Genomic DNA, 19321 nt, shown 5'->3' on the forward strand with positions numbered 1-19321 from the left:
CTGAATGACATTACTCTCCCTGAGACTTAAAATAACTTCTCCCTCTCCCAACCAGACTGAGCATTTCTAGTGTAATCAGAGGGGACTATGTACCGATCTTAGTCTGTGTGTACATGTATGTGGTAACATACAATGTCTCAGTTACTACATGCCTGATTTTGACAACATTTGGTGGGAATGATGCAGGCTGCCATAGAGATCTGGCAGTTGCAAAGTCATACAGATTGGCCATATGGTGGCATTATAACAAGTGACTGAAAATGGTAAATTTGCATGGTGATGCGTTTTACTTGTCATTCACAAATCATGCAATTCTGTACATAGGTTCCTCTCTTCAAAACAAATATTTGATTCACATATGGAAAACAATATGTGAATCATTCATTCTTGCGATATCTCAGGCAACTCTGGAACGATAAGAACTAAACTTGGGTGAATTATGTGTCCTGTTGTAGAGATCTTGTTTTTTAAATAAACAACTGCACAGAATATTGTCTGGGGAATAACATGTTTGCTGTATACCAGTAGTTATGGTTGATTAATTAAACTATTTTATTGTTCAATGCAGTGTATTTGTGATGATAAACCACAAATTGTGTGATGAAGCAGGGAGTTAGTTTCTACAGTCAGAAGATCCAGCTATCCGACCAATCAAATGAGGGAGTATGCTAGGGCTGTAACGGTACTCATATTTGGCTCTTTATGATTCCCACATTAACCTAAATGAATACATTTCCACAGCAAAGGATTAAACATTACCTGACTAGGAACGACAGAGGGCTTTTGACTATCTAAAAAACACTATCCAATATCAATGTCTATGGCCATAGATGTGTTTTTTCCTCTGGGCACTTACATCAAGCCCTTTGACTTCAGGTGAGTCTGGACAAAACAAAAAATGTGAGTGTTGAAAAATTTTTAAGATTTCGTTTTAAGTGATTTGTCACAGCACTTGTTAGAAGCTGACTTGGCATTTTACTGCAGTTCCTTATATCTGACAGAATTCTGTAGTGTCAAGAACTGGTTTGGATGGATACTGTTGTTTCATATGATTATATATTTAACATTAATAACAAACTAGGGTCACTCACCCAAATGGGCAAGAAAAGGTGCGCTTGGTTCAGTGATGTTAGTAAATGCATTTGTTATAAACAGAGGTTTCTGTTTTCTTCCTATAAATGTGCCTGTAGCTTGTAAGCTACAGGCAAAATTATTCATTTAAGTCACTTCAAACTTCCTCCAGATTGAAATACTGTCAAAAATTATTTCAGACTGTAGTAGCACAATATTTTTTTTTCAAAATACCTGTGTTGGTCAAAAAGATTTATAAACACCTTCATTGAATCAATAATGAACACGCCTATTGGGCCAGATCCTTACTCATGAAATGTGAGTAAACTGAACTTGCATCAATCATGCCTTGGGAAGATGGTTAAAGACTGCAGATGGAGATTCTCCTATTTTATATTGGTGGAATTTGCACGGGCTGTCACAATATATATGAGTGAATGAATAGTTATTTGGAAGTTATAAGCAACAGTTTGAGTTACTTGTACATGGTAGGATTCAGCCAATACTAAATATTCCCACTGGCTCCTCCAGATCACTCTGATGACTTCATATGCTGGACACTGAAGCCCTGTAATTTGTGGGAGACGGCTTAGAACAAACGGCAAACTGTTCTTCCCCCTCAGTGTGGGAAAGCAGTCAGGGATGACTCTGAGTTCAGGGTTTCCATATTTCTGGTCAGGGGGTGTGTCAGAAACTAATGTAGAAAGACCCTGGTTGATCCATTGAAGTTATGCCAAACCACAGGTACGGTAGGATAAAAATGCACTATCGTATTTCCTAGTTCATAATAGACTGCCAATTCAGCAGTTAACATTAAGAAAAACTGTCCCATACCGATTTCCATTTAAACGTAATAAACACTACTTGACCAGAATATAGCCAACTTGAATTTACAAATGTCTTGATACGGACATCAATGTTGTATGTACTGTACTATAAAAATCCCCCAGACAAAGCAGAAGAGCCCTTAGTCATCAGTCAATATTATAGTGGCTATCAACTTTCTAAACGTTTAAATTATTATTAAAAAAAAACATCTATTGTCTATCCCATCTGTGATACATGGCAGTAGATGTAAAATCTTTAAATCTCTAATGGCAAGAGCTATTTGGACAAAGACCATTCTACAGCATTTATTTTGCTACTATCTGGTTTCAGTGGAAATAAAGTTATGGCAGGCCCATCATATCTCAGGCAGTAATGCACCTGTGATGGCAATCCCACTGCTGGTTGGGGGGTTGTCTGGAAAGAAGCATCCCATCTGGAAAACAGAAACCACTTTTCACTACAATCAAAAGTAGCCTTCCTTAATGTATGGATCTGGCTGGTGACAGGTCTGAGCTGGAGCTATACGTCGTGTGATGTCAGCTGCAGCAGATGGATATAATGAATAGAAAATGTACTCAATATGTAGTGTAAAGAAGAAATCACAGCAGATCTCACCATTTTGTCTCAGGAACGCACATTGGCATTAAGCAAATTCTTTTTCGGTTGAGAGTATATATGGACATGGCTAAGAAACGAATAATATTATAATGTATGTCACACAGCCAGAGTTGAGCGCGGATTCAGTTAATTATTTTACTGTATGCTGCCATGTTTTATTTTGTTTTTTCGACTGCAAGCCAGCAAAATTAAAGGGATATTGCACAGTTTGTTGTTTATAAATTGCCAAGCTCTGTTGTCATGCAGAAATTCTGGGGAAGTAGCTACATTGTACAGTCAGTACCAAGCCATATTGACTGCTAAAGTAAATTTTATGTTAGTTATTTTAAATGTAATTATGAACACCCTCCAGTCACAACTTTTGCAGACACTGAAATTATCGCAGAAGTTTACACGTAAGAAAGTAAATTTCTACTTGCTAGGTAATAATCTCAGTGGAAGGTATGAATTTAATTGTTAGAGATGCTTTGCAGTTTTGTGCTGATACTCCCAGCCCTCAGAAACAGAAAAATAAGCTTTAATATTTGTCATGTTATGAATTTTGGACATATTTTCAAACTCAAAATGGGGTTGTTCAAGGACGTCCCCTTTCACCATGTGACTTTTGGAGACGTTTTGTTGAGGAAAGAAATTGAAATAAATATCAATGTTCTCCCTGGCTTTATTATTCTTCCTCCGTCCTGGCGTGGAGTGGGGAACTTTCCCACATGGAAAAAGGGGACAAGGAATGTTGGCACTAGATACAGAACATCTGTTTTGCTTAGTCCAAGACCAATGCATTAATGCACACGTCGTATGTCCAGACTGGGGCAGCCATTATTCAGAAACATTTAAGCAATTATCTAAATTAGCTCTGAGGCTTTTTCTGCATGTCCCAAGCTGCTGATATGAATGAAGTATCACTTTTCTCAGACATGGACAGTCTAGCTTTTGAAAGTGTCAGACACACGGTCAGGAAAGAAAAGTGACCCAGAGTCAGGAAAGAAAATGAAAAACCGTGAAATACATTATCCTTCCCACAATATATATTTTTTATTAATATGCTATCTGTGTGTCAGGCGGGTGGAGGTGGACAAGCCCACGGAGAAGCAGCTCCCATTTCTATTGTATGTTTTTGTTCTTTATTAGTATTGTTTGGTAGTTGTATCTGTATTGCTTTGTTACCCTTCTGAATTTGTCATTGATATGCTATTGATTTTGTGTCTTTTTTATTAAACAGTCATTAAAATTTTGCAGAGAAAATAAATGAAAACGTTTGTTCTGGAAGCCTTGTAACATTGTGACTTCCTGTAAAATACCAGTTCACAAACTCTTAAAAGATTGTATTAGGATCCCATTTAACTACGGCTGAAAGCAGTAGCTACACAGAGTATAAAATCTGACATACTAATTCAGAGCAACAACCGACAAGTGTAAAAATAACATACATAACATACCTTAACATAGCCTTAAAGGGAAATGTCACCACTGCTCTATTCCCCTATATCCAATAATATGGTATTAACTTCAAATGCGGCGTCAACATTTTTGAATATCCTAATGTGACGCAAAGGGGCGTTTCTGCATTTCGCTGATTGAAACAGACCATCTACATTTCCTTGTAGTAAGCAAAGCACACAATCCAGAATTCATAGCGATATCCAGCTATTGTTGTAATGAGGGATTATTAATAGCAGACATTGTTTAGCAATCTCAAATAGACTAGCTAACTAGCAAGCTCCCAAGAAACTAAAACCTAGTACTGCCCCTGTTTTGAAGAGCCAACCTTCGAGAGTGGAACCTTCGAGGGTGGACAGACTAGAAAGAATTAGTCAGGTTAGCTATCTTGTAACGTTGTGGAATATATATCTTTGGACCCACACCAGCAGGCTCAGGGATAGTTTCTTCCCATCCCCTGTAACCCTGCTGAACTCTGTGACCCAGAGAACACTGTGAACTCTGTGACCCATCACTTACCAACACCCCTCTCCCTGCCTCTCAGGTCCTTGTTGCACTACTCCCTTGTACTACTCTGACACGGCCTTGCAAGCCTGTTAATTAAAAAAAATAAGTTGTTACAGGTACCTCAGCTACCTCATGTCTACCTCAGGAACCTCACCGCTTTTATCCCTGCATTTCATTGGCACATGCACCTTGCACATTCTGTGTGCCTCTTTGCACATTAAGAATTGCCATTGTGCTTGCATTTTTATATTAAATGTTTTAACAGTTGTTATACACACGTCTACCTCTGGGACCTCATTGCTGATCTCTGCATCCCGGTTGCTCATGCTACTCATTTGTAACCAAATAACCGTTATCCCACTTGTAACATACACTATACCTAATGCTTGTAAACCTTCTGCCCTCCTCTATTTGCCTTAATTGCACATTTAATATTGCCATTTGCACTGCATTTGCCTTCATTGCATATCGTCACATATTACTTGTAATATACATTTACTTTAAACTTGCAAATACTTGTACTTTTTCTGCCCTCTGTTTGCACTTCTGGTTAGATGCTAACTGCATTTCATTGTACTGTACTGGTACTGTTCAATGACAATAATGCTGAATCTAATCTAATCTGCCACTCGTGTGAACAAGCAATTGGCTAAACAGAGTAACAGCTACAGAACATGATTCACATTTTTTTAGATCAGACAGCTGGCTGCATTATCCAATGATGTCATTAGTTGAACTCGATTGGCATGAAATTTCAAAAATACTTCTGTGGTGTATACTTCTCTGAAACTCCTCCAATCACTCAAAAAAACTAAAACAACTTTTCCCCCTTTGATAGACAAGTTCAGTGCAGAGACATAACTTCATACATTTAAAAAAAGTATACAATGTCACTAAACGCATTGCTCTGTAAACATTTGTAATCCTTTGCTTTACTGAGAAAATTAATGGTTTTGGTTTGAGCTGGCCTTGAGATCCTGGACTCTCAATGCATCTTTGTGCAAACAAAGTCTGCAGTGATGTGGACAATATGGGAACGTCTCCCCTATATCATGCATACTCACAGCACAGTCATACTCACTGTTGGCCTTGTTATTGCCTTTTGCCCATTGCCTTGGGGTAAAAGCCAAAGATTTAGATGTACTACTCTATATTCACAGTTTTTTACTGCTTCCTGATTCTGTCAGTAGCATGAAAAATAGAGACATTGTCTTGTAGACACTGTAACCATGGTTAGTGTTTTTTATCTCTAACTCTGCAATTTAATGATTCCATTAGAAGCTGAGAGCAAAGTTCTCACCACCACTGTCAATCTACAGAGGCACAGCAAACCTGGGTCAAACATTCCCTTTAGTGACGATCAAGTCAGTATTATCTGGTGTCCAGGATGTCATTAGTTCTCGCTGTAATTCATAACACCATAGCCATGGTAACAGATGGAATGATGCGCAGCAGGGTGTATCTCTTATGGAAAACATTATTTTTTCAGACTCTCTGAGACATAAACAGCATATCACGTTCTTCCTGGTTGAGGTCAGATGCAGCCGTCGATCCTGTGCATCTGCTTGTTTGCATTTCTTTTTTCTTTGGAAATGTGTTCTTCCATAAATGGGAAGCCCTGGCTTGATTGTCCAGGCAGCTGGAACTGCTGGGGAGCCTTTCCACTTAAGTCCTGTTTCCACTGGCACTTTGAATTAGGTCTAAACTCAAGGTTGCTCAAATGGAATTTTCTATATCAAATTAGGTCGGGGGAATCCCAGGTCAGTGCAGCCCACTTTCACAACTGCCATTCCTGCTGTTGCTTAGGGGAAAAAACAGCTGATCGCTGAATGGTGAAAAGTTTAGCAGGCTTGCCTGTTTATGCAGTTCAGTAGTACAAACAGTACTGCAGTAGTCAGACATCAAAACTTTGAGAACGGTAGAAGGGTGGCTATAGCTAACGATAGACAAAAATTATAACTAGCTAATGTGAGCTAGCAAGGAATTTAGCTCAACTTAGCCAGTAAAGAAAAACAGCAAACTAGCCATATTACATTAAAGCTTTTTTCTGTTTGGTGTGGTTAACTAGCTGGCTTATAGTAATGTCACGGTGTCCCATTTAGGAATCAAGCTAGTTACAATTAATAACCTGTTGTTCTAGAGATGATGCTAACTGGTTTTGCTAGCTATCTAGTAAGCTAAGTACATGGCTTTGAACCTGTCTGGTATTAGCAGTAGCACGGCCGGCCCTAGCCTTTTGGGGGCCCTAAGCAACATTTTATTTTGTGGCCCCCTCTTCCCTACTGGTCCAGGGCTCCCTAGCGGACTGGGGCCCCCTGGAGGTCAGGGGCCCTAAGTGACCACCTATGTCGCTTATGCGTTGGGCCAGCCATGAGCAGTAGTATTGGGTAGCATTAATATTCATTATTTGCAAAAGGATTTGAAAAGGATCTTTGGAACTACTAAACCATTATACCTGATTATCATAAAAGCATTATATTGCCATTGTAAACTCCAAGGGGTGAGAAATTAGATTATTGCAGGGTCAAAGCTTTCCTGTTTCCATGTTTGCCAATGCAATAGCATTATCACATACTTCAAATGAAAGCACTGACTTTACCTCTTAATTGCCTCAATTGCCAAAGATCCACAGAATAATTATAAATTAAACTGAATTTAGATAGAAAATAATGAAGATGCTGTTGAATAATCAGCCTTAAACATTTTGTTTTACTAGTTTGTATGGTTTTAAGCTCTGCAGAATATCACAGTAGATTTACTACTGCTTTATTGGCAGATCCCCAAGAAAGTTCGAGCAGTGAATATATTTCACTGGCTGTACGAAGCCATCTGCTCCCCTGGTCCCACACGCAATAATTACACATCTTGTCTAGACTCCTTAGCAGATTTATACCATGACTTTGCAGTATAATAGTCTTTATTCACCCCCTGACACGGATCCTGGAAATCCCTGCTCCCCACTGTACATGGCCATGTGTATTTCTAGATGATAAAATCAATCAATCCACAATTTTCAATCAATGCTTATGAGTAGGTAATCATTTGTTTTTCCATCCAGTTGCCATTCTGTTCTTCAGTTGGATGCAATCAAAGGTTCTGGGTGTTACATTATACCTTTCTCTCCTCTGCTGAGTGGGGGGTCAAACTAAAAGTTAAATACCTTCACCAAAGGCTGGACAGACCCTAAGGCAAGGGGGTCCTTAAACCAGCTGTTTCCCTTAAAGGTCTGTCCATCCCCATGCTCGCTCAAAACCCCTACCCTCCAGCACAAATGTATAGCCGTGACAGGCCAGTCCAGAACCCTTCTGCCCCTTTTGTCTGTTAATCCGCCCCATAGCAGAGAAGCCATAAATACTCTTTTACGTTTACCTTACAACCCAGAAAGGGACCAAGGAATAAGTAGCAGATGTCCCATCCAAATGGTTTACATGCCAAAGAAATGACAGGCCCTTTCTGAACATTGATTTAGAAATGTATTAGCTTATTAACTAGTGGAGAACAAAATACTTGTTTGTGGTTCAGTAGGTTAGGGAAGTATATACACTTTAATGTCTAATGTTCTTTTCTAAAACCCTTGACTCCAATCAAACACTGCATTCAACCTGCCCTATGCACTGCAATACATTAAATACCTACAGTGGGGAGAACAAGTATTTGATACACTGCCGATTTTGCAGGTTTTCCCATTTACAAAGCAAGTAGAAGTCTTTAATTTTTATCATAGGTACTCTTCAACTGTGACAGAATCTAAAACAAAAATCCAGAAAATCACATTGTATGATTATTAAGTAATTAATTAGCATTTTATTGCATGACATACATATTTGATTCATCAGAAAAGCTGAACTTAATATTTGGTACAGAAACCTTTGTTTGCAGTTGCAGAGATCATACGTTTCCTGTAGTTCTTGACCAGGTTTGCACACACTGCAGCAAGGATTTTGGCCCACTCCTCCATACAGACCTTCTCCAGATCCTTCAGGTTTCGGGGCTGTCGCTGGGCAATACGGACTTTCAGCTCCCTCCAAAGATTTTCTATTGGGTTCAGGTCTGGAGACTGGCTAGGCCACTCCAGGACCTTGAAATGCATCTTATGGAGCCACTCCTTGGTTGCCCTGGTTGTGTGTTTTGGGTCGTGGTCATGCTGGAAGACCCAGCCACAACCCATCTTCAATGCTCTTACTGAGGGAAGGAGTTTGTTAGCCAGGATCTCGCGATACATGGCCCCATCTATCCTCTCCTCAATACGGTGCAGTCGTCCTGTCCCCTTTGCAGAAAAGCATCCCCAAAGAATGATGTTTCCACCTCCATGCTTCACGGTTGGGATGGTGTTCTTGGGGTTGTACTCATCCTTCTTCTTCCTCCAAACACGGCGAGTGGAGTTTAGACCAAAAAGCTCTATTTTTGTCTCATCAGACCACATGACCTTCTCTCATTCCTCCTCTGGATCATCCAGAAGGTCATTGGCAAACCTCAGACAGGCCTGGACATGCGCTGGCTTGAGCAGGGGGACCTTGCGTGTGCTGCAGGATTTTAATCCATGATGCTGTAGTGTGTAATTAATGGTTTTCTTTGAGACTGTGGTCCCAGCTCTCTTCAGGTCATTGACCAGGTCCTGCCGTGTAGTTCTGGGCTGATCCCTCACCTTCCTCATGATCATTCATGCCCCACGAGGTGAGATCTTGCATGGAGCCCCAGACCGAGGGAGATTGACCATCATATTGAACTTCTTACATTTTCTAATAATTGCGCCAACAGTTGTTGCCTTCTCACCAAGTTGCTTGCCTATTGTCCTGTAGCCCATCCCAGCCTTGTGCAGGTCTACAATTTTGTCCCTGATATCCTTACACAGCTCTCTGGTCTTGGCCATTGTGAAGAGGTTGAAGTCTGATTGAGTGTGTGGACAGGTGTCTTTTATACAGGTAACAAGTTCAAGATTTTTGATTTAGATTCCGTCTCTCACAGATGAAGTGTACCTATGATAAAAATGACAGACCTCTACATGCTTTGTAAGTAGGAAAACCTGCAAAATCGGTAGTGTATCAAATACTTGTTCTCCCCACTGTAAATTGCCGGATGCAGTACTCCTATGGATATCATAAAAAAGAGATGTTAAATTGTTAGCTGCTCTCCCCTTATTGTATGAACAATCTATATGAATCATAAATTCTTCAAGTTGATTTTCTACTAACATGAAAAGGTCTCCCCTGCTTAAGAAATGCTATGCCTTATGTAATCTTCAGTTCTGCTTAAGGAATATAATACAATTAAAATAATGGTACTATGATGTGCAGGATCAATAACCATATTGTAATCTAGATTTTCTTCCTACAACCATGTATTTTTGCAGAACACTTCTTGCCTAAAGGATTTATGCCTGCAGTGTCATCAAGCAAACATTCTTGATTAAATGGTTCTTAGAACAATTCTAGATAGAACCCTCACAAAGTGTTTTCTGAAAGGTTTGATGGATCAGAAAGGTTTGATGGAACCCTGTTCCTCAATATAGAACCATATTGGAACCCTTATTTCTAATAGTTTAAGATTCCAATTTACCGGAGCAAATGGATTTGAAAATGGACAAGCCTGCATATTTGAAACTCATGATCCACACTGCATACGGCTGCATCAATGGCTGCAGTTCCCACTGTGTAATCTCTTTAATGAAAAATTAACATAAAACCAGGTCATAATTGCCCATGAACGAACAATTATTCACCATACTGCAAAAAAATAAAGTCCAAAAACCTGGGGGGACATTTACTCAAGTGCCCATACACATCTTTGCATGTCTTAAAAACAGATGTGGGCCTACACAGATGTACACGATCACTGATCTACAGTCTGGCAATATTGGAAAAAGCAGTTTGGCTTCTTGCTCTTTTCACATCATACATTGGCTCTAAGCCTTCTTGCCCTGGGTGATCAATGATGTGTGTAACAACTCCATATGTTCTATCACTCATCAGTCAGTCAACAAGGCTACTGCTGTCATTACGCTGTGTCCCAAATCTCAATTTCTATTACACAGACAAAGCCTTGGGTGATACTGGTAAGAAGTTGCCCAGAAGTTGCAACATTCCAAAAGAATGTTAACAGCATTCCTTATAAACCATAGTCTTTGCCCTTTAGCAACTTGGCAAAGCTCTGTAATGGAATCCGTCTGTCGATAAAGAATGGATTCTGGCAGAAGGAAAGCCATGATGTTGCAGTTGTTGGGATAGCATTATCACAGTACTGTATATTTGTTGAGTTCATCCTGCTTATTTCTCATTTACTGCCAAAGTACACTGGATTCATGTAATAATAAATTAGGTCAATTTTAGCTCAGTTGGTAAAGCTAGGCACTTGCAATGGAAAGGTTGTGGGGTCCATTCTCACAAGGGACCAGAACAAACATGTTCACTCACTACTGTAAGTCACTCTGGATAAGAATGTCTGATAAATTACTTAAATGCAATCAATTTGACATAAAAAGTATTTATCTGCAAATTCATTAGCAATTTCTTTAATTCCATTTCAAGATGTAAAAATTAATTTGGCAGTTAAATTGTTTATGGTGTCTTATTTTCAGGAACAATGAGACCCATAAAATGTAAATGGAAAATGGTTTGATCACTCCATCATTAATTGATCATCAAGAAAAGAGAAAAAATACAGGATTTCAAAGTGCTAAACATGCACATTGTAAACATTATTCACTAAATGGTAATTATCCAAACACCAGCAACGAATGAACATTATCTTCATCCAAGTAAACAATCTTTTTCTTACCTTTTGTATGTTTAAAGCTCCTACACCACAGCTTTTGGCAGCACACAAAGTTGCCTTGTTGGAACCCAGCACATTCAATAAAGGGAGATGAAAGAATGTCCACCTGGAAGACTTTTCTGCAACCTGTTCTTGTTTACAAACCTGATGATACCTCTGGTCAGATAAGCCCCTCCGCCCCTGGCAGCTTAAGTGCACTCTCTCCTCACCTAGAGCCTAGAGAGGATCCAAGCCAGAGTAGGAGAACAGGAAAGAAAGAGAGAGGATGAAATTTCTTTTTTAACTGAGAGTGGAGCCTTCTGGTCAGACCCCCAGTTTCCAACTACAGCCCTTAAATAGCCGTCACTTTCCCTCCCTCCCTCCCTCCCTTTCCATCTTTCTTACTGTAGCTGCAGCCTTGAAGTGAGATTTTGTTGTGCTTACTGGCAACTCATTACAAAGAGTGAAAAGGAGGGAGTGGGTGACTGTGTGAGAGAGAATTAGAGGAAGCAAAACAGAGGATGGCAAAAAGGGAGTTGGGAAGGACAAAGATAGATAGGCAATACTTATTTTGAAAGAGCCAATATGAAGAGTCTGAATGGTAAACTCCAAGGGATGAGAGTGTTTTGAGTTTGAATTGTACTACTCTATAAGAAAAATTCTGCATGATACACAGTGAGTTAACAGAATCCCTTTACAGCATGTGTCTGGTTCAAGAGACAAAGCAACACATCTTTGAATGGTTGATGGTCCATTCATAAGGTTGTAACACGCCTTCTGACAAAACAGGGCTAGCTTTGAATGGTACCATGGCAACTGGTGCCCTTTCCCACTGACAACAGGTCTCTTCTATGATCCTGTGAAATGTTCCTCATCCACACACACATTCCATAGATGAAATTAACAAGAGCATCCTCTCCTTATTTTCCAACACAGGTAAATCCTCAGACGAAAATACAGACAGACACAAGCATGTATGTGTATGTACATACACAACAGGCATCAGCCAAGGTTTATTCCCCATCTGATACTACAGTCCACTCAGAGCTCATCCTTTTCCACCCCAGTCCCATTGATACTACAGTCCACTCAGAGCTCATCCTTTTCCACCCCAGTCCCATTGATACTACAGTCCACTCAGAGCTCATCCTTTTCCACCCCAGACCCATTGATACTACAGTCCACTCAGAGCTCATCCTTTTCCACCCCAGTCCCATTGATACTACAGTCCACTCAGAGCTCATCCTTTTCCACCCCAGTCCCATTGATACTACAGTCCACTCAGAGCTCATCCTTTTCCACCCCAGTCCCATTGATACTGCAGTCTACTCACAGCTCATCCTTTTCCACCCCAGTCTCTGCTGCTCTAACACAGTCAAGAACTGGGTGGCTGCAGACAACTGAAGGGACTCATCAAGGTTACATGTAGCTTAGTAGATTTCATGAATTTGAAACTTTAAGTGATCCCAGATTTTGGCTCAATCAAGTGTATATGACTAATTACATTTATGCACATCCTAACCATTGACAAAACCATATGGTGAGTCACTGCCCCTTATAAAACACATTATAAAACATACCCACATCTATTAGAGGATAAAATAATAGGGGATTGCATGGGCTTGTCATCTCTGGTCCTGACTGAGGTGTTTTTTTTTCCATCTCTAAAGGAGTTCCACTTACATTAGTTTAACAGATGGCGTGAGGCTGGAAAAGTCAGGAAACAGACAAATTTTTAGCTGTTGTGTTGAAGCATCAGGGATTCAGACAAAAGCAAAGAGTTTGTGGGAGTACAGGTGGTGTTTTGTATCAGTCATTTTGGCTCCGATATAACCATACCGTATAATAATTGTTACAGTTCTGCGCATTTTGCATCCATCTCTGTCCGTTTCACCCCGTCTGTTTTTCCTTTCCCTTGCCACCCTTTCATACTACTGCCTCCCTTGTTGCCCTTGCCTTCCTGTCCTTTCTGCATTTGCTGTTGCTATACACTGCAAGTCAGTCTCAGTTAAAGCAGAAAACAGTCGAGCAGCACTACAGCAGTAGGCTAATGTTAACACAGGTCGTCATGTGTTGGCCTGCACTTTATGTACTACATTTACTGTACATTATCGTAGTGTACATTATAAATGGCTCCAGTCCTAACACACTAATACCCTTGAAGGCTAGCCCGATATACAGTATTTTACAGACTGGTTTTTATTCATGAAATAAATACCTAAATAATCTTCAAACTGTCATTTTAATTGATTTCAATCAATTCTCCAGTGTTTGAACACAATGTGTCACTGTAATCAATGGTGTTGGCCAGATATTAGTTGGCCAAATGAAAACTGGTATTGGATGTAGAGGGCCCATCCATTGATTCAAGTTATCATTAAAAAACAACATCATTTAACGTTTGTAAATGGCTACATCAATAAAAAGCATGGAAAGCCATTACTGAGTATGGCTTCCCAAAGAAAAAGGACACTAAAAGAAACAGTAGTCTTATTTATTAGGTGTTCTAAAAACTAAAAAAATACTAAGAATTTTACCTTCTTTGTCCATATCACGAGAGTTGGAAAAAGCAGTGGGGGAATTGCCAAAAAAGAAAAAAGAGGCCAGAGAATTCCACTTTTCCAGCACGCCTGATGCCCATTGAGGTGAAACACATGACGTCCCTGACCAGCACAGTCTATATCACTGACTCAAAGTACAGATGTGTCAATGCGTCTAGGTGTTTGAATACTGGCCGTGGCATACCGGCCAGGGGGTTTAACTGAGGGGGATGCAAAATATCCTGGTGCTGTCCAGTGTCTGCTACTAGTTAGGGTTATCATAATATGCACATGTAAATACACTAACAAGCCTATTTGCGAGGATGGCTGGTTATGTTGGAGAGCCATCCTGCAGGTCATGTTGTTGTTCCGCTGACCACTGGCAACAGCTGTGTAGTTAGTGTACCATTACAGGTGTTTCCAATTACTACTGAATAAGATGCAGCTGTGGATAAAACAAACTTCAAAAATATTATGATTAGATCCTACACACTGACCAAATGAACCATGCCCATTCACACACTTTCCAAAAAAATTTGAAAAATATGTTATGATATTTCACAGTTTTTTAACCAGATAAGTCAGTATATGTTGTTTGATAAGGCAGAACTCAAGCCTAGCGATGCACTTTGCTGCTCTACAACTTGACGGGGTCCATTGTAGATGTGCAGTTTTTCAAGAGATATGTTACTAATGAAGGTATATTACTTGGCTACCAAAGATAATGCTTTGAAAGTCCTAGGAATACTATATTTTACAGTAACAGTCAGACCATGTAAACAACATGCAATCAAGTAGCAAAGCAGAAAAGGTTAAGAGACAGAGAACAGAGTAGCTACGGCTTAAGGTTAAAGTTTACTCATACTTCTACCAGTCAGGTCTTCATTTAAGCTGTTTGTTCCAACACAGATGGAACAGAGGACTATTTTGTTCTGGAACCTTAAACTCCATTGTAAACATAGATTTTAAACCTGCCTCCGTTAGGATGTGGTTATTCAGATTGAGACGATCTGGGTTTGTTTTCTGCAACTTTGTAGCCTTCAGACCAACACATGGAGGTGCTTGTGATGATTTTAAATATAGTCATTTATTCACTTTCATTTCTTCAGATAAGCCGATTTCAAAAGAAATTCTCATTTGCAATGATGACGTGGCCAAAGGTAAAAGTTACATATTGAGTAATCAAATAAATGTTCCATACAGCTTTTACAGGACTTACACCAATGTACTGTCACATCTAACCACATATTTCCTGAGGTAACCAAGGGTGAAATAGGTCAAAATTGAGACTGGCTTTTCTCTTGACCTTACTTTATCTATGGTACTGACTGCATAAACACGCCTGGATCCACAGGTCTAAAGTTTGGTAAATAGTATGTCTAAGACAGAAGGACAAATTATAGGCTACAATGAATCTTTTGTTTACCTTTTTCCCTTGTGACTCACACGTCTTTGCAATGTTGATAAATAGAAAATACATACAGAATATGTAGTGAATTTGCTCTCAGGCAAAACGCTGTAGAGATTCAGCAAAAACATTCTGTAAAAAAAGGGTGACAACATTCTTGTCACCCATCACACACATGCCTTCATAACAAACTTTTGTGTATTCAGTAAATACTAATTACCAAAGAAAATATACAGAAACCTCCCTGCTTGCTGGGCTGAGATTTTGGACATGCTTCATTTATAACTGAACTAGTTCTCAACTCAGTGTATATTATTTTGTGAATCTGTTGTTGTCTTGTACTGCTAGTTAGAACCATTTGCTTTAAAACTGTCTTTCCAGCCTAGTTTAACTGTGAACTGTTGATTAAACAATTTGTAATAGCTTAGCTAAAGGCTCAAAGGGTTTAGTTTCATCTCTCCCTCAGAGCGTATATATCCAGCCAATGGGCCCCATTATCGTGTGCTTCATTTATAGCTTGACTATTTCTGCTCGGCTGAGAAGTGATTTGTGTATTATTTTGTTCATCTACCGGATCTGCCTCGGTTGGTGCATACAGTACAGTTTAAAACTGCTAGATGGGACAAACATGCACCTCAGTAGTAATAAGTACAACCTAACCACAAAGTCAGTGCCACAGAAAGAGGAACAAATAATATTAGAAATTGCAAGCACAAGTTCCAGAAGGCAACATCGGGAGGCAGTGGGAAAAGGCTTCAGAAGTTTAAAAAAATGGGCAAAGACTCAGCTTCAAGGGGAGGCGAGTTCCACCATTGATGTGCAAGGACTGAAACTGACTAGGCTGAGAGGGAGCTGCCCACCCGTAGAGGTGGGACAGCCGAAAGATCTGACATGGCAGGACTAAGAGCTTGGATAGGCATGTGGGGTTTGAGTATTGCCTGAGGGTAGGGAGGGGAAGCTCCTCTTGCTGTTCTATTGGTAAGCATCATGGTCTGGTAGTGGATGCAAGCTTCAGCTGGAAGGCAGGGCATTGAGTGGAGGAGCATTTAGGGAGCCCTAGTCAAGCTATAAATGAAGCACACTGGGGCCTGGGAGCTCAGCAGGACAGTTGAAACAACTGCTTTAATTCTGGGAGTAATTCGGAAAACAATGAACACGTCATCGATTCACAGCTGTACTTGGCTACTGGGATTATAGGAAGTAGTTAAAGTAAATGGTTATAGGAAGTAGTTAAAGTAAATGGTTCTAGACAACAATACATTAGAAAAATTATGTACACGTCACTCCTAAGTAGAGCAGGAGAAGTTCAACTATAATGAAGGTCCAGTTCCTGCTATAGTCCAACATAACCTTTTGACAAGTAAAATGGGATTTTTGGGTCCAGTCAGGCAAACCAGTTGAGAACCATTGATGTTACATAGCCTAATCAGACTTACCGGTGCTAATCACAGGAAATGTAAATACTACATCAAGAACTAGGCTTCTCTAAAATGTAAACCTTGTTGCTAGGTAAGTGAGTGCTGAACAGATATCTCAGTAGGGCACCCCTCTTGTTATGGCAACTTAGGACATTGATTGCTGCAGGTTAACTCTTAAACAGAGCAAATCGTTAGCACAAAGAAAGGAAAAAACTAAATGATTGTTTCTGGTGCTAATGGAGATACTAGGCTTATTCTTGGAAGTGCTTAAGTCACGTTTTACCCAGCCTAGAGCCCCCAAATGTACAGTATATATGTGCTTTAACTATTTGTAGAGTCCTAAGAGATTCTCCACAGACTATGAGTAACATTTCAACCATCTACTAACCTTAACCTCTAATCCTATCCGTATCTTGTAAAAGCATAGATACAGACCGTCAGTGAAATTTTTCCACAGGTTTGAAACAGGGGCAGTGGTGTCTGTGTCCATTTCTGACTGCTGTACAACAGATGGAAGAAACCAAACAGACAATGTACTTACAGGTGGCAGTCACTGCGGATGAACACTTTCACATGTTTTCACCATGCCTAAGCCATGTTCAGTGATCCCAGGAAACTACCCGGTTTATCTGTTTATAAAGCTCCAGAGCAATTTGTGTAGTCTAGAAGAATTGTGCTTGAGCATTCCACACAACAGAATGTTTTTTTGCCATTTGAAGAACAAGACCCACTATGTGAAAATCTGGTATAACATGACTTTACAGTCAAGTCAGCAACCTTTAGCCTATTGAATCTTCTGCAAGGGAGCCAGAAAGTCACAGACATTGTCCAGAAGGGGTCTAACCCTAAATAAACAACAAATAACCAGTTTTTTATAAACACTGTTATACAGTGTGAGATAGAGTGAAATCCCCTGGAAAACACAACAACATCAGTAGGAAAACAGACAAATCATGTCAATCTTATTCACTAAATATGCTGTGGATCATAAAAATGTAGCAGGAAATAGGGGAGGGGGAAAAAAGATGAGTGTGGGGTGCCAGTGACCACAATCATAAGGGACTTCATGAAAGCTTTAATATGTCCCTTAAATCGATTTGTACACATATGAAGACAGAAGAATGAAGACAGAAGAATGAAGAGTGAGAGCAAAAGGAAGACAGGAAGGGAGTCAAGTCATCCCTGCATTATGATGTCCAAACAGCCCAACACACTGACTAAGCCAGATGTGCTACCGCTGCAGACATTGAGCAGAGCAGTGATGACAGGACCTGTATAAACATGAACAAATATGGGTCTGAAGGCACCAGCTTCACAGTAAGTTTGCCAACACATTTGCTGCTCTTTTCCACTAACAGGTCCTGGTGATACGAACAGGCAAATTTTATTTTTTTATTTGTAATGGTCATTTCTTCATACTGGCTATTTTGTTTTGATGTCTTCACTAAGGTTAGACCTCTTCTGACCATGGTATGATGTTGAAGAAAACAATGTCCTTATCCCTAGTTATTATATTTAATGTACGAATTTGCAATATTTGAGAAACCTCCTGCCCCATTCTGACTTGCTGTCCAAGTTCCTGCCAGACGTCATACTAGCTTGGACGAACCAGGGCAGCCAGAGACATACACTAAGCGAATGCAGTACCGAGGCCTTTGTTGCACTGTTCCAGTTATTCCTCATACCTGCAGATGGGCATTCTGCTCTGTACATTGCTGGAACTGTTAAGCTGATACTGTAGCAAAGGCACATCTTTTAGTTCTTTTTAAGAAAAAGAAACAGGTGTGGGAATTCTGTTCAGTGTGAGGTGAGCGTGGTTAATCAGTAGGCACCGTTCTTATAGCCTGGAGGTAGGGTTCCCAGCTGGCTTAGCACCTGTTTTGACCTTAAAAGGCATGATTGAATTTATGTTCAGGTCTAACACATGATTGACCAGAATCCTGTGAGTGGTGCACCTAGTGAGAAACCCGAAAAAGAACGGCTAATTATCCAGGTGTTACTGAGTAGAATATTTAATGGTTCCCTGTCAAAGGTAGCAAACTACAACCCCAAAGCAAACCAGAATGGCTAAAGAGGAAATGCTGGACTGTTGTTGAAATGGACAGCAACAATTCCAGATTTTATTCTGACAGAAAACATGGTGAGAGCTGAAATCTGTATAGCGGGAACCTTACTGATTTGTAACAGCAGTTATCAATGCCAAAGGATGTGCATGTGAAATTTGGTTTTGGGTGCCAATAATTTTGTCCAAGCCATTTATGTTTCATTTCTGAATTACAATGATAAACATAAATTTCATTAAGACAAATTCTTAAAATATTTTTTTTACAACAATTATGAGGCTTTAGTGGGTAATGTCCTCCCATGCTGATGCACCTACTACACTAATTTAATAAGTGCCTTTGCAGGCATCTGACTGGTTTAAGCTTTTTGTAAATAATTTTAGCTATTTGTATTCATAGTTATTTGTTTATGAGGCTTCTCTGAGCAAAACAACATTGAAGTGTAGGCTAAGCCACTGACATAAGGTTCATGCTTCCTCCTGGGATTAGAGACCCAAGTAATTATCGGCATTGTTCTCATCCCACACACACACATCTCTAGGATAAAAGGGGTTTGGTAAGTTTATATTTTCTATAACTGTGATTTTTTTGGGAAAAGGCACACCTTCAGATAGTATTGTATGAATGGAATGAAAGTGCCTTTCTTATGTCTGTTGTCTTTCTCTGTGCTCCATGGAACAC

General features: G+C 39.9%; 1 protein-coding gene across 3 annotated transcripts in view; it reads right to left on the minus strand.

The window, feature by feature from the left end:
* The window catches only part of zmp:0000000846 (tenascin), a 74348-nt gene that overhangs the window by 38218 nt on the left and 16809 nt on the right, over window positions 1–19321 (minus strand). For 2 of the 3 annotated variants that reach the window (XM_020053555.3, XM_010878048.4), the window contains exon 1: window positions 11236–11522. The gene's annotated coding sequence lies outside the window, so the exon portion shown is untranslated. Of the gene's footprint in view, window positions 1–11235; window positions 11523–19321 lie in introns of those variants that run through there. The other variant, XM_010878047.5, reaches the window with a different exon arrangement.

This window comes from Esox lucius, chromosome 14 (genome assembly GCF_011004845.1).
Source record: "Esox lucius isolate fEsoLuc1 chromosome 14, fEsoLuc1.pri, whole genome shotgun sequence".
In the NCBI taxonomy this organism is placed as follows: Eukaryota; Metazoa; Chordata; class Actinopteri; order Esociformes; family Esocidae; genus Esox; species Esox lucius.